The 14407-nt window shown below is 43.8% G+C and overlaps 1 long non-coding RNA gene across 1 annotated transcript; it reads left to right on the plus strand.

The window, feature by feature from the left end:
- The first annotated feature begins 2118 nt into the window (after nt 1–2118).
- LOC120323989 lies at nt 2119–7924 on the plus strand. The gene is made up of 2 exons (XR_005564975.1): nt 2119–2290; nt 6279–7924. It is a non-coding gene; the product is annotated as an uncharacterized LOC120323989 (long non-coding RNA).
- The last annotated feature ends 6483 nt before the right edge of the window (nt 7925–14407 follow it).

A 14407-nucleotide genomic window follows, 5' to 3' on the forward strand; every position in this document is an offset into this window, starting at 1 on the left:
TGATTGAATTCTCATTTCTCTGTACCAGTGTGCAAAAGAAGAGACTGCAATATATTTCCGGCTCACCTAAGGAAACTAGAATCTGTGTACACAAAATGAAGCTATTCCACATATATCTGGATTAAAAGAAATTGCTCTTTCTTTTCACTGTCCCGTATCTTGTGGTTGGTCAGGTTTATAGATGTTGGTGTCAATATTCAGTGGGAGCTGGCTCTGGATTTGCTGCAAGAAGCCTGGGAGCAGCAATGGCACCCCCAACTCCCTGTACCAGCTGCAGCTCGAGAAGTATGTCATGGGCTTCAAACCGTTATTAAATCCTTATGATGGTGTATGTTCTTGTTTGTACAAATGTCTGGTCCTTTTTTAAGGCCACCTGATCCTGTGATTTCAAGGCTGTGATATGACAGTTGAGCAATCTGTCGTTGCATTGTGTTTATTTCCTTTCCTCGTTTTAGATTTGCTGCCTCTTGGTTCCACAGCAGATGCCAATGATTGGGAATAATGACAGTGAATAGGAGTGCTTGACCTACAGATAATACACCCTGCAGTTTAATGCAGCGTGTGTTTTGTGTTGTCTGGTTTCTCTTCTTCTGAAAGTGTTCCAGTTATTTTTCTAAAAGTGGACACTTTTCTAAGGCCTCTCATTTTTATGTGTCTGTGTGCCTTGAAATGGGTAAGCAAATGGCTCCAAGTGCTTGTGTGAAGATATTCCCTTGGCATGTGCCCATTTTTTACTTGTGCTAAGACCTACTGGCAAACCAGCAGCCAGACCCTCTGTGAGGGGTCTGAGTGAAGGGGTGAGCCTTTCTCCCTGCTCCTCACCTGCAGGTAACTTGGTTCATTTGACCTGGTAGTTCTTAAGAACAAAGCCAACCCTTCCTCCCGTGCCCCCCCTCCCCCCAAACAACCAAGCCTCTGATAAAAATGAGTTTTGGAAATAAAAAAACAAGGGAAAACAATGACTTATGCAGCGGTTAGTAATCTCTGCTGAAGAATATATTAGAGAAAAGTAAAATTGGCAGCAGGAGGGCTCCTGCAGTTGTGGTCTTAACAAATTGCTATGGATCTGATTTGGCTATTTATTATCTCTAATCCTTGTGGTCTAGCGGGAAGGAAGGAAAATAATTACTAACGACAGATTTTAGTTAAAGTTAATTTATTGGTGGTGAAAGTAATTGCGTGTTCCAGGTGTTCATCAGTTTAGCAAGACAACATTTAACTATCGAATGTTCCAATTACAATGTGGTTAATTAAACATGATTAAGCTGTTGGGTTTACAAACACACAACTAATTATATATAATTACACTTGTAGTGAGTTTATGGTATACAGCATGCAAGATAGATGTGATATTTAAAATCTCTCAGAATATTTTGTAAATCTGCATTTTATAAGAGGCTACCTTATCCTTATACATTAATATATAGGTATTGATAGCTTGCTGCACTGTTAAATCAGAAATCTCCTGTGGAGAAGTTGTAGTGAGATACTGAAATATCAGTTAAGAACCATAAAGAAGGCAGAGAGGAGAGTGGAACCTGCTCAGAATTTGCAACTGAATGGTACAAATCTTGTGTGGATTGGTAAAAGCTGGTGGTTCTTTGCTACTTAAATTCTTCTGTGATTTAGGCAGAGGTTTTTGATATGGTGAGATCTATGTTTGTTGGGTACTGGGTCACCCTTAGGAGCAGCTAAGGAGCAAACACCAGAGGAGGTGTTTGGTGAGGGACCAGGGTGTATACTGGGACATCAAGAGCCTCTGGGAAGGGTTTGGAAGAGTCTGGGTTTTAGTGGTGGGGTTGCTGCAGATGGGCATGTCCCCTGAGGGGGTGAGGGGACATGGGTGCGCAGCCAAGCCCAGGCAAGAGATCTCGCCCGCTTGAAGCCAGTGATCTACAACAAACTGGACCTGCTGAATGAAGGAATGGTGGTACGTAATTTACTGCAGGTCTTGCCAACTCAGTGATTTCAGAGATCTTTTCCAGCCTTGTTCCTGTGTCTGGGAGGCGCTGCCCTCCCCCCCGCCCCCGCAGGCCTCAGCACTCCCCAGGGGCCACCTGCCCACAAGATGGCAGTCATGCCGCCTGTCCACAAAATGGCGCCTGAGGGCAAAGGCGGGCGAATGGCGTGTGGGGGCCATGCCTGTGGTGATGGCTGTCCCACAGTGCTATAAACACCTGTGCTGTCTTCAGGACTCGAAACACATGGCGTGGATCAGGTCTTTGGTGCTTGGGTTGTGGTTTAGCTGTGCGTTGCAGCCCTCGTGATTACGGTGTGGTACCTCTGTTAGGTATGGAGTCTGCGGTACCAATTTTACATTGGTACCCGTATGAATATACTGAAGCATGTTCAGTCTTTCTTCCCTTGGCATTTGCTTTCACAGTCATTCAGTTGGAAATCTATAATAGTATCAGGCAACAGCTAGAAATCCACAGTAATATCAAGCAACTTAGGTAAGAAATCGTGTCCTTTCCTCCCTAGTCATGAGTAAGCATTAGTATCATCATCAGTAATGAAATCAAACGAATGCCAGTAAATATGTCTAAGTAACTTTAAATGGTACTTTTAAAATTTCAAGTCTACTTTATACTGACACAGGTGTTTTCTCTTGTTCTTCTTTCTGTGTGTTCAAGTATATACCAGAAAGGCAGAACAGGTCCTTCTCTAATGGAAATTCACCTTTGTGCGTACATCTAGTGCCAGAAGGATATACTGGAATTAGTAAAACTCTAATGGATTTATAATTGTCGTGGGTTTTCCTAAACCAGGAGTGCATTGTGTGAAGGGAACTTGCCTTAATTTTCCTACACTGAAGTGGAATTTTGCATTGAATTTTACATTGAATTCTCCTGTCCTGTTCAGGACAATCACTTGGCCTTCCAAACACAGCACTGAGGAGCAGTGTGGCTGTACCGGGTGAGCGCCAACCTGGTGAGATCGCTTGTTTGGAGAGAAAAGACCCTTTCATTCCATGTTGTGGATAATCCAGAGATGGCCCTTGGGTGGAGGCTGTGCTCTTGCCCCCTGGCCATGCTGGGCTCATGTTCTTTTCCCTGCTGGTTGCTAGAGAAATACTTTCTGTTCTGAAGATCTGGAAATGGCATTAAGAAGTTTAATCTTTTTTTACTTTTTTTTTTTTTTTTTAATGAGCAACAAATTACAATGAAATAAAAGAGGATGAAAATAAAATTTTACATTGTGCCTTTTAGGCAGTTTTTATACCTCTCTCTAACTAGAAGGTTAAAAGAGCAAAATAATATTGACTAAGTGTCTGATCTTTACATAAGTGCTCTTGAAAGTTAATCAATCCTCTAGTACCCTAAACAATGTTAGCTTTTCAGTTCAGAGGGGTTGTGGGAAAATTCACCTGGCTTTTCTGGCTCTAAGAGGATGGCAGGGCTGGAAGCAAACTATGATGAGCTTGTTTGCCTGTGCCTTGATGGGATTAAGATGGGGTGCTGTACTGTCACTGGGATGATGTTTTCTCTATATTTAATTGACCATTGCAGCTTGCAAACAGCCCATTAGCTAATGTATTTATGCTTCTTGAGGCTACTGCTGAGTGGTGATAGTCTCTTCCTCTTGTGTTTGTTACAGAAAAGCTTAAGGTAATTTGAATGAGTTTGGGGAGAACAGCAGAAAGGCAGGAAGAGGTTGGTTTTCTCATTGTGCTTGTTAATATGGATCTATAACTTGGAGGCTTTGTTGAAGAGCATTAAAATGCATAGACTTTTAATGGGACTGCAAGAGAAAACAAAATGAATCTCTGTTACCCAAGTAATCCATCACTGAATCTTTGTTCTTGAAAAATGAACGGGATGTACAAGTTCTTCTGACCTTCAGACTCCCTCTGGAAATGTTAAAGCAGGACTAGACAGGGAGAAGAAGGGTGACCTGGTTTTGGCCCAACTGTGGTGAAATTTGGCTGGCTTTGAGAAAAGAGCCTGGTGATTTCTGCTTCTCTGACAGTAATGTGGATGAGGGCTCATCTCTGCTGGTTCCCCAGCCTGAGTGTGAGCCATGACCCTTTATGTTCCCCCACTGAGATGTAAGTGTAGTTGCTTTCATTCAGTTTATTAGCTGTAGATGTGAGCAACATTAAGGTTCTCTATTTATCTTAATATACATACACAGGTGTGTGTGTTGTAGCAGGATTAGATGGTTTTCATTGGGGGGGGGTGTGTTTCTCTGCTAAAAATGCCACAGACAAACACACTTCCCAGACAGCCACATTTTTCTGCATGAATTTTTAAAATCCATCCAGGGAGCCTGTTTATCCAGTCTAGAATAAATTGCTCTGGGTGGAAGGGATCTTCTGTCCGGCCTCCCTGTTCCCTGTGAGCTGCTGGTCCCATTCTGTCAGGATGGCAGCCCACCTGTGCCTCCCCTCTCCTCTGGAGGGGACACAGCTGCCGCCTTCACAGGCAGGCTGCAGTTATTTGGGATGGTAATTAGTAAATCTGTTGGTTTTGGTCTCTGCTTTCCACTAAACCTTAATTGCATTATGTGCAGTGAAACTGCGAAAGGACTGTGTGATGGAATGGGGGGGAAAAAAGGAAGGTTTCCTAACAGGCTTGACCTCTGAGCTCCATTTTGCTACTTTCAGAAGGAAACCCCCACTCTTGCCTCACTCTGGTTGCCTCCCTGTTCCTGGTTTGTGGGTTTGCCTGTTGGGTGATGTACAGTGGCAATAACTTGCAGATGGCTTTGTGTGTGACAGCTGGATTGGTGTTTTTAATCTTGCTCATTTCCAGTGTGCAATCCCCTTTCCCTACCTCTTCCAGGCGAAGCTGCCTTCCTGTTTCAGCAACCTTCAGTGGTGAGGTGCAGATGTTAGTGCACACTGATGTCTTTTGGGTGAGATCTTTGCTTTCAGGTTTGTGGGAGCAGCTTAGTGGCAGAGCAAGCTCAAGGTTGTGCTTGCCCAAAGCCTGCTGAAAGAGTGGAGAGAAAGAAAAAAAAGAAAAACCAAAACCACATGAAAACCTTGAAGAAACTGCAGTGAAGTTGCTTAATGACTGAGGAAAGGGCTGAGTAAAAGACAAAATAAAATTACTTGAGAACACAAAGTAAGTGGCCATAAAACGAGTGTTTATGCACCAGCAGGTTTGTGAAGCCTTGCTCTCTGCTTCCTGAACGTGGTTAATGAACAAAGCCTTGAGACGGTTTTTGTTCAGTTGTGATTATTGCCAGGTTTGTCTGTGCAGAGAGAGGAGAGATGGAAAAGCAATAGAAAAAATAAAGGCAGCTGACTGTAGGAATGGGGGTGTGGTACTTTGGCCTCATCCTTTTCTGCCCCAAACCAGAGGGTGGTTTTGCCCTCAGTGTCTCTAAAGGGATTGGGCTGTCTGTGCATCAGCAGAGCTGCTTTATAACAATGAATGCATCAAGAAGTGGTCACAGGCCCAAGAGAGCACCTGAAGATTGGACATGTGCATTACTCCTTATTTTTGCCTTTGGGAATGCATGGGGTGCCTGCACCCAGGAACAGCTGCAGGCCTGTGGAGAGGCTGAGGCTGCCCCAGGCTGGGCATGGCCAGTTCCAGCAGTCCTTTGGCTTAAACCTCACTGAACCCCTCAGCCCTGCGTGTGACACCTCAGGGGGACAGAGGTGAGAGGGGAGAAACACTGCCAGGAGCTGGGAGAGGCACAGCAGTTAGAAGTGAAGGAGGGAGGATCAGCTGGGGAAAAGTGGGTAAGGAAGAGTAATTTATCTTTGTTTCTTACCATCCAGACCTAGTTTAATTGGTAAGAAATAACATTATTTTCCCCAAGTTGATTCTCTTGCACCTGTGATAGCAATAGGTGAGGAATTTCCCTGTCTGTATTTGGCTTTGTATCGTGACCCACAAGTTTTATTGCTGTGTTTTCTCCCCTGCCTGGCTGAGGAGGGGAAGTGAGAGCAGCCAGGCAGGCATCTCACAGCCAGCTGTGGTCAACCTGCCACAGAAACATTTAATTGACCTCTAAAACATATCTGTGGTGGGGTTTAGAAGAAGTAGTTCTGATACTGACCACTTCTGACCTCTTGTGCTCTCCAGCAAGTGTGTGGAGCTGCCCTGAGGCACTATTCTCCAGGTGTGTCAGGTACAAAAAGGAAATTGTACAAAAATGGTACAAAAAGGAAATTGTACCATACAGGAGCCTAAATACACACTTAGATATTAAATTGTCTCCCCTGAAGCAGTGACTGGATCCCTTACATGTATGTTAGTGAGTACTTCTTAAAAAGTATTTTTGGTTCTTTTCAATTTTTAAAATTTATTTATTTGCAACAGGCGGGTTTGGGCCGGCATTGCTCTGGCAGGGCAGAGCCACAAGGAACACAGTGGAGCTCTCAGGAGTACAGCAGAGGAGACAGAAGAGATGAGGGCCCTGCCAACATTCATGCCAGATTGGTAAGACCAGAGGAAGAAATGGAGATGCACACAGATGTGGGTGTGGACTCCAAACAATTAGAGAGAAAAGCCTACCAGCGCTGGGCTGCGGCATTGAAAGAAGTCACAGAAGAAGAGGAATGGATTTAAAATAATGGACTTGCTTAACTGAGACTGTTGAATGGAGAGAAATTACAAGTTTATGGCTGTTTTAATGTTTTAAAGTAATGGTTTATTCCTATCCCCATGTTGTAATGGTTTGTTCCCACAAGAGTTCCACTTCGTACTTATGCATATTCTATTGTGATCCCTCCCCTTTATACTCTGTACCCGATCGTTGTTCCTCTTTCCCAAAACTCCTCCCCTTATTCACCATAGTCTGGAAAGTTCTCCCAGCTCCCCTATAAAAGGGGGAGCCATGTTAATGAAGTGAGTCAGTCTTTTCCAGTCTGCAGCCTGTGTTGAACCGTGAGTGAACTTCCCCGTGTCCATATCCGGGCCGCGTTACACAGATGCTGTTAGTCATCAGGGTTTGTGTATTTTAATATGCACAATTCACTTTCACAGGGGACAGTAAACACTGCAGGGCCAGAACTCTGACCTGTGAGGTCTCTCTAGGCTGCATCCCACCGAGTTTGGTGGTATTTTAACAGGTGTTGGGAGTGTGGTTGAGAACAGAATGTGACCCACTCTCATATAATCACAGAGCAGTTCAATGTTATGTGAAGGACGACCCTTAACATTGCCTGATTTGAGGTGGCACCCCTGTTTTGTACCCACGGGTGTGCAGCAGCTTGTGCTTGGAAATCGAAACACTAAATCAGAGAGTGTTTTTTGTAGGAACTGCAGGTGGCAGTAGGGGCTAAGTTTTACTGAAAAAATGTTATAATTGCTGTCCTTCACAGTAGCTTACCATATGGCAAAAACTTGAATCTCTGCAAGAGCCTTCTCTTAAAGGCAACACTCCATGTTTTTAAGGACTTGTCAGCTCATTTTAAGGGGCAATGTTTTCACTAAGTGTAATGACACTTTCTGCACCCTTTGGAATGCTGTGTACTGCTTTCCCCCAAGGTGAGGGGAAAATGCTCATTGAACTCTGATTTTATTTACTGCGTTCCGACTGGATAAGTGACTTAAGTGGTGTATTACTTACATTTACCACAATCAAAATCGGGTCCGTTTGAGTTTAAGAAGTGGCTCAGTTGCTCAAAGTTAACCCTGGGACTTTGAAGTCCTATGAAGACCTTGAACAGATCTGAATGAACTTAAGTACAGGACATTTTACCGTTCTCAGTTTGGTTTCTGGTCACTGAGAAGACCTTAATTCAATGACTAGCCAAGAGATAATGAACTAATTGTTGTACCCCATGCTCTATGTATTTTTGACTTAGAAGTTACCTGTCATCAAGTGCTCTCTACTTGAGGATACACACATTTATATGTCTGGTTCAGTCAGAATAAAGACTGTACTTAAGTTTAGTGCATACCATGGGGAACTTGAGAGAGACAAGACACTAAAATAAAGGTGGACTTGTGTTGTTAAGACAGCTCTTTGTATAAAGAGAGATGTGCCCGGTGCTCTCTGTACCTGTAATCAGTGGGCAGGGTGCGTGCATGTTTTAAGTTTGGTTATACTGGGTTATGATTAAGCTGGAAAAACTTTCCAAAACACCTAAGAGTGCTATTTCTGAGCTTTGAGGTGAGGCTTGGTACAGACAAATCAGTGTCTAAAAATTACTAATTGCTGTTACTGATAAAGTTGTACCATGATAAATGCAAATCCCAGAGAGACTCGTGCTGATGGCAGGGTCAGTTCAAAATCTGCAGGAAATGCTCTCGGTAGCATGTTTTCCAATTAAAAAGCAAGAGCAAAGTAGTTAGATGTATTGCTGGGAATTAAATATTTCTCTAGAGCTAATTGCTTTTGTTGGTAGTTTTTCAGATGTACACTAGAAAGACAACAGATAGTTTGGACTGTGAAGGACTCATCCGTGTTTTGAAAGCCTTCCCTGGCACGAAGCACTCTGATGTTGTTTTCCCCCTTGTGCTTCTTCCTTGGTGCTGAATGCTGATTACAAGCCATATATTTACACTCTTGCTCCTGGTTGGAGCAGGAGCATCAGGGAATCTCTGTACTGGAGCCAGCACCGTCAGAGAGCACGTCCCAGCCTCCCCATGGGAAATGCTGGCACACAGTGTGATATACAACTGTATTACCTATTAAAAAGAGATTATATAGGGCATGTAGAAAAGAGAGTGTATTATAAATTAAACAAAGAACATGATGCAGTTTAATAACTGTTCCTGTGTACTGGGAAATCCCAGAGTGTGCATATAAGGTCTTACTGTCAGGATGTTGCTGTTGGGGAGGATCCTGGAGAGGTGTCCTGTGGAAGTATTTGTAGAGAATTAACTCAAGCTGCAGTCATGGACCCTTCCCATTCCCTTTTCACAAACCTTTGTCTGAATTTGTTTGGCTGAGCATTTGCTCAGAGCAAATGGCAAGGTTGTGTTGTCTGCCCTGAGTGCCAAATTTGACTTGTGTGCAGGAGTGTGCCTGTACTTGTCGAATCCAGGGAGAGCTGGAGTGCCCTGTGATTTACCTTAACAATTATAATCAAAGCCACACAGCTCAAATGAGGAATGTTTGATCTTCAGAGCTTATAATGAACCCAGAGAAGAAACACCCTAGAAGCTATTTTATTGAATAAATTTAAATAATGCATTAATTTTAGAAAATAATTGCACATGAGCAAATGGCTAAGTTAATCAAAGTATTAATTTGTTCAGCTCTTAGGGATATGTAAAAACTTAAATAATGTGTAAATATCACATTTGGCACATGCAGACTTACCACAAAATATGAGTTATTTGTAGTGTACACGCAGCTGAAGAGAGACTATGCGAATATGTTTTAATGATGCTTGATGGGGGACCAATAATCAGATTTGGGAGTGATATAGGGAATTGCACAATTCCAGTTTTGATGCATCAGTTAGCATATGTTTCCCTTGAGACTAAGCTCTCTGTGGAGGCTCCCAGTCCACTCCATGCATGGAGACTTGCTGGTGACAAATGGCCTTTTGACAAAAACTCTTGCAGTTTTCTTCTTGCAAGTGATATCAGAAGTTATGACCTGAACTTCAGATGGCTCTGTAGCATGTGTAGGCCAGTTGGCAGAGGCTGGGAGCTGGTGTCAGACTCAGGCAGCCTTTGCTGTGGTTTGGCCACCCCTCACAGCCCAGCAGGGTTTGCACCCTTGCTGCAGCTGCACTGAGTGCTGGTGTCGTGCCTGTGCAAATGACAGCACAGAAAGTGGGTATTTAACATTGAAGTTAATGCACCTCTGCTCCTACTGTGCCTGCTTTGTGCCTGTGATCTATTCATGGGGAGAAGTACTGTGTTCTTTCCTAGATTGACAGGAGATTTTCATTGCTTACAATGAACTAGTCTTGATCTGATTTAGCTATTTCTATCCTGGCATGTGGCAGTGGCAGTGCATTAACAGTCTCATAGCAGTCTTCAGTGGGTTCAATGAAATTAATGCGAGTATTAGTCAAATACTGGCTGACAATTTTCTTAGGCTGGGCTCTGACAAGAGTCATGGTTGGGAAATTATGATTTTGTTATTTCATTTCACTTAACATTGATATGTGGGGTGATATATAAGGTGGTTATTTTTTAGAGTAGGTTCTTTATCCTGGCTCAGTCAGGGACTGGAGTCTGGTATTTGTATTAAATATTGTATCAAGTGATTTGCAGTAGCTGTGGGGTTTAGTCGGATGAGAGCTATTTGTTTTTACACAGAAACCTGTGATTCCTTTTGTTAGGGCTTTGAATTGCTTTTATGCTCCATTCTCACAGGAGAAATGCAAATGCTGCTGAAAAATTATATTTTGATTACGGGCAAAGGTAGCAGAGAAGCCTTACAGAAGAAGTTAGGTTTTAAAGTGTAGAAATAATGTTCCACTGCCCTCCCGCTGAGGAAATAGCACATGGAAGCACAGATGAGAAATACAACTGTGCAGCCACTGTTGGGCTTTAGTGGTCCAGCCCTGTAGGAAGTTACAGAAGAGGCACTCCAGGGACAGCAGGACCTTTCAGAGATTTTGGGTGGGATGTGGGAAAACCAGACTGTGAATGTGTTGAGCGTGGAGAAGCCAGGATGTGATTTGTGAGCCCAGACTAGCAGAGATGCTGTGGCAGCTCACTCAACAGGGGGCTGTGTCTGAGCAGGGTGAGGAGGGAAGCGGCTGACATGTCCACTCAGGGCTGCTTTTCCCGTCAGCAGGAGCCAGCAGACTCCAAACTGGAGCTCCCTGCAGCTTCCCCTTTGTTTTGGTGGTGGTTCTCACTTCTTTCCCAGCCCCACTGTGCTGCTGGGGAAAACTCCCTGTGGCCTCCCTGTGCTCCCTGCACACATGATCCTATGCTCCTTCTTGGTTCATTTATCATAACTCATTAAATTCGTGGATTTATTGCTGTTCTCCCCTGGGAGAGGGTGACCCTGTCCTTGAGCAAGGCTCTGCTTGCTGGTGGCACGTGACACTGTCTGGATGTGATACTGGTTACTTCCCTGGCTTGCCTGGCTTCCTTCCTCATGGAAGGCTCTGAAATATGCATCCTTTGGATTTCACTGTCACCAGGTAATCTGATCAATGTAACAGATGACTGCCAAAATTCAGGTGGGGCCTTGAAGCTGATATGAGTATATTACATTATGGGCTGACCTGTTGCACCTGGGTTATTTCCTTGCTCATGCAAAACAGCTATTTTATTCTGTCCTCCTTCAGCTCCTGAAGAAGAGTAGGTAGAAGTAATCAGTGAATTTTGTGGAGGAAAAGGGCCTTTCCAGTCAGTTGAAAGACATGCAAGCTCCATTTCATCTTGGCTTATAAATCAGCAGTAGAGAAGTGCTGTAGTTCTGCTTTTCTTGTTAACTAGTGCATTAGGAACAGGAAGCAGTGCATTTAATGTTATATACTTAAATACACTGGCATTTACCTATTTAGCCATGTTTACCAGAGTAATTACAGGTCAGATTAAGTGTGGTGCTTGCTGACCTTTAAGGAAGGGCCCAAAACGAAAGGCAAAACAAGTTTTATAAATGTTAGGCAGAACAACTCAACTACTTGCCACAATCTCAGTATTTATTCATATAAAGAAAAGACTTGATGCAGACAAAAGATATTCTGATAGGTCTCAGTAAAAATTTCAGAAAGACTTTAAAAGAAAAAAAATCCAATGCAATTTTATTCTGTGATAGCTAGGGGGGAAAGGTTACAATCCTTCATTTACAATTTTGGAAATACAGAATAATCAGTGCTTGCAGCAAAAGTAGGATTCTCCTGATATTTTTCAATTGTGACTCAACTGTTAAACCCAGATTGACTTAAATACAAGTTTGTTATTTAAATGTGAAAATAATTTATGGTAGCACAGGATAGAAATTGGAACTTAAAATATTCACGCTGGCTATTTATCTACTGGTTGCCTCCCATGAAAGCAATTAATTTGAGCACTTGGGTTTTTTCATGCATTCTGTGGGGTTGGTTTTGTACAATTTACATGGAGAAGTGGTTTATTTCCAAATTACACCTCGTACGCTGAAGAAATTTCCCCAAAGTGGCATTGCTGGTGTTGCCTGTTGAAGTTGCCATGGAGAGCCTGCATTCCTGCCCTTGCCTGGTGGCTGCCTCAGCCCCTTCCTGCCAGGAGCAAAAATCCTCTTCCCATCATGCAGTTCTGCAGCTGGAGGCCCCTTCAGTCCCAGTTTGGGGCAGCTTGTGCTCATGGCTTGAGTGTGAAAACCAGGAAAATTTGGGCAGCTGAAGAAAATGCTCCTGCTTTTCTGTTGGGCTGAGGCCGGGGGTGGCAATGCCCCTCTGAAGATGGATACTGGCAAACTTTGGCAGCTTTGGGATGACCCTCTTCCAAAATGGGAAAATTACCCCAGGTGTCAGCATTGCCACAAGTGCTCTCCCAAGTCTTTCCTTGTCATCTGACTTTGTTATGGAGATTGGCTTGGTTTTGTCTGTCTCCCCTGAGCAGCCGTATGTATGAGAGAGAGAGATTTTATTAGTTTTTCTCTATCAAATGCAGAGTCGTCTCAGCACGAATCCTGTGCATGTGTGTGCCCTTTGAAATGCTTTCCTAGCATGGTGACAAAAGCAAACATTTTGACTGGTCAACAGAACTATCATACAGATTTTAACCTTAATATTGTTTTTAGGCTGTTTTCCCCACATTGTCTGTGGTGGGCTGCAATTTCTTCTTCCCTTTTACCAGGAGCACTGGAACTGCTCTGTCACTGATTTCACTGGTGTCGTCTCTTTCCCAAAGGAAAAGGTACGGCTGATTCTCCTTTAGATGAGAGTCAACTCCTGTCCCACTCCTGACTATGCAGAGCTGTGTAAGCTCACCCTGGGATTTTGCAGACTCTCCTCTGTGACCAGTTGCATTTCCATGGTGCTATCCAATATCTTCCCAGAACTGTTTTGCTTTTCCACCTATGTTCCCACTGAGGTTCAGCTGAGGAAGGACGATGAGCTTTGGGACAGCATGCTGACCTCCAGTAGCCATATATCTGAGTTACAGGTCTCAGGGTCTCTTCTTTCTTTTTTATCAGGCAGAATCCTCTCGTTTCTCAAAAATACTTAATAATAAAAAGTTACTTTGGATTGCTTGAGCATTACACTTTCTCAATTACTGTTTGACAAAAAGGTGGGTTCATGGATGCCCACTGGTAGTAGCTTGCAATACATTTTGAAAACCAGTTCTGTAATATACCTCTTGCTTGTGATTTTGTTGCTTATTCTGGGTGTGCTGTTTTGTCCAAACACCCACAGCTGAAGATTACCGGCATTGCAGTAGCAAAGCCTAGCAATTATATCCCCTCTCCTGTGCCAGCCTGGAAGCTAATCCCCATGTCCCTTTGTTTCTCTTCCTTTGTTCCCTGGTAGAAAGGAAAATGCCCCTGGCCTTTCACCTTGGTTTTACGTTTTAGAAGTTCTGCAGGTTTTTCTAAAGATGGACAGAATTTTCTGTAGGGGACAGGCACCACATTACATCTGCAGGGTGGCCCAAAACCCAGACCTGAGACATACAGGCTAAGGGCTTTCTTTCCTTGAGCAAAGGGCTATCGTTCGCTTTCAGGAGCCCAGCACTGAAATTGCCAGTCTGACTCCCAAAATTGAATATGAATGAAGATTCGTCCTAGAAAAAAGGTGGCTGGACACACTTGCTGCCTATGGAGTGCCCAGGGTAGCCCACAACCTATCACTGACACCCAAAAGTTACAGGCTTTCTTTCCTTGGGGAAAGGGGAGTCATTTGCTTTCATGAGCCCAGTGCTGAAATAGCCAGTCCGAGTCCAAAAAGTGAATATGGACAAAGATTCCTTCCAGACCAAAGGTGGCAGGATCTGTCCTGAGGCAGACACTGCTTTAATGTATTTCACACGAATTTAGAAGCACATGCAGAGAGGGAGAGCAGATCAATGTTTAATTATGCAAATAGTCTTCCAGGCTTTAATATTAAACTGGAATAAACCTGTCACTACAGCTGCACTGGGGACAGGCAGTGAGTGAGCTGCTGTGCTCGTGCTGGGTTAGCAGGGGGGACGTGGTGGATTGGATGCAGGGGGTCAGGGTCTGGTTGGCAGCTCCTGGCATCACTGGAGAGCTACCCCAGGGGCTGAGCTGCACTCAGCTCCCACTCACAAAGGCAGAGATGAAGTTTCTGGGTGACAATTGGTATAGCTGGGTCTGGCTATAGCATAGCTTTGTACAGTACTGTTATTTAAAGCTCTCTCGGTGTTAGTTCAGGCTCTGCTTGGCTCACCTGATGTGGATGTATGGAGACACTTGTCTCCAGTGCTCTGCTGGCAGATGTGGCTGCAGTGACTTGCATGGTGAGGTACTGCACTCCGACAAGCCTGTGTTTCGTTGGGCTTTTTAATGAGGAACTCATTTAATTGTGCCGGACTTGATGAGCTTGTGTGGGAATCCAACTATGAAATTTCCTCTTGGT

This window comes from Pipra filicauda, unplaced genomic scaffold, assembly GCF_003945595.2.
Source record: "Pipra filicauda isolate LSUMZ 115617 unplaced genomic scaffold, ASM394559v2 scaffold398_size834171_pilon, whole genome shotgun sequence".
Classification (NCBI taxonomy): Eukaryota; Metazoa; Chordata; class Aves; order Passeriformes; family Pipridae; genus Pipra; species Pipra filicauda.